This window comes from Egretta garzetta, unplaced genomic scaffold, assembly GCF_000687185.1.
Source record: "Egretta garzetta isolate BGI_Z169 unplaced genomic scaffold, ASM68718v1 scaffold634, whole genome shotgun sequence".
In the NCBI taxonomy this organism is placed as follows: domain Eukaryota; kingdom Metazoa; phylum Chordata; class Aves; order Pelecaniformes; family Ardeidae; genus Egretta; species Egretta garzetta.
In genome coordinates, this window is record NW_009259536.1 from 8,844 (window position 1) to 11,021 (window position 2,178).

Here is a 2,178-nt window from a genome sequence, read left to right on the forward strand (position 1 = left end):
CCCAGCAGCGTCCGGGCACCCAGCACCTGAGCTGGAGAAGGGTCCTGGCCCAGCGGCAGGGAAGACGCTGCCACTCTGCTGTCTGGATCAGCGGAGGTGCCAATCAGCTCTGCCACCTCGTGTTTTAAGCTCAGAGAAGAAAAACCAACACACAGCAATCTCCATGCCACCAGGCTCCCCAAACGGGCAGCTACGGGTCCCTGTAGCCCACGGAGCTAGCACATTACTTGGTCTTTATCTTCTCTCACATTGCAGTCTCTACCATACTCTCCTGGTAGGGAAAAACTGCAAATGTGGCTCCTTCACCACGAAGATGGAAGGACACCACGGTAAGATGCAAGACAGAGCTGACAAACACATAAAGGTGAAGCCCTCAATAGTTGTTGGGAGCCAGTTCTCTTTCCATTCATCTCAAAGAACCAATCCCCGCAATTAAACTAGGGAGAGTTGAGGTGGTACAGCCCACAGACTTGAGACAAGAAGTGTATTAGGAGGAAAGGAGATCAAAAAAAGGTGAGAGAGAGGCCCAGAAAAGCAGGGAAAAAAGGAAAAGCAAGTTTGCCTGTGAGCAAGGAGGTGGAAGGAGACACAGCTGCACCAGTCAGGGGGGAAAAAAGGAAAAGCAAGTTTGCCTGTGAGCTACTCAAGGGCTGGGAGGTGGAAGGAGACACAGCTGCACCAGTCAGGGCATTTAGTGGCTTAGTGTCTCAGCTACGAAACAGATTTTCCTTTGGAACTACTCAAATGAAACTTTTCCCCATCCAGTCATCAGAGTGTAAGAGACTGCACAGGTTTATGCTGTGAACCACACTACAAGCATGGCCAGGTGCTGGTGGAGAGAAAAGAGTTTAATTTAAACAAGCGTACCCTGGTCACCTCCCGACAAACCTCCCTGCTGATCATCAGTGAGTACACGAATAATTCCAACAGCTGCTGGCATAGCTGTGAGAGCAAACCCCATGATGACGAATGGTCTGTTACGATCTGCTAGTGCAAGAACTACACTGTAGGCAGAGCGCGATGCTGGTGACCGGGCGTGCAAGATGCACTGGGACCGCTCATCCCAACACGGGTCTTCCCTCCAGCGTTCATTCATTGCCCTGCGATGTCCAGCGCAGCCACAGTCGATACTTCAGCCTGGACAGGGAGAAGCTGCGCTCATGGGCTTCCTCTCCAGTATCATGCCCTGATCCCCATACCTGACCTGGTCACGCCGGTGGCCTCTGCTCCTTGGATTTCTTTATTTAGCAGGTGCACACAACAGCCAGCCTTTGGGGACGCCCTGCATTCGAACCGTGGGCTCTAACATGATGGCTGCCCTGCTTTCTCCCCCCCAGGAAAGATTCAGCCTGCTCGGTCTAGAACTCAAATTTGAAATAGGGGGGGAAAAAAAAACCCATGCCAAAAGTCTACAAAATCTCAAAGACACCACAGCGACTAGGGTGAAGCTACAAGAGAAACGGCATGGTTGCAGTCTGAAGAAAGCTCATGAGTTTTTCTACGTAAAACTCCTTTTGTGTGAGAGCCCATGTACATGTGGATGCGCGCATCCCACGGAAAGCAACCACCGAGATGCCCAAGTCTGCAGATGCAAGATCACCCGACTCTTGGAGGCTGCAGCGCGACCCTGGTATGATTACAAATTTCCAAAGCAAAGCCAGTTCAAAGAACTTGCTTTCCCCTTCTCAGATTTGCCAGTGCTTCCCACCAGGCTCAGGCTGCCAGCCCTTAATTTTATCTCCAGGCCTTTGAAACTGTGGGCAGCTGCTACCTGCCACTGCGATCGACCTTTCTGAGTTTGCTCTTTGTAACTGCTACAGAAATAGATGTTTTCCCCCAATATTCAATTCTTTGAAGCAACTTGCTTCCTCTCAGACATTCTTAGCTGTAGACAGCAACTTTAAGTTTGTCAGAGGGCTCTGAATTTCCCATCCAGGCAGATGCGTGTGTGCTCACAGTCAGTCGTTGCTTGGAAAATGGTCCACCAAGGAAGAAGAACATCTCTAGAGGCACCAGAGTCCATTCCAGAGCTCTGAGGACAGCAGCGGACAGTTCAGCGCTACCAAGAGAGGATGGATGATCTTAAAATGATGCATTTAAGTACACAGATGCTCGTGGCACCGAGCATAAGGACAGTATCTTCTTCCTTCCAACACCCGGCTATTAGAAATCTTTAGC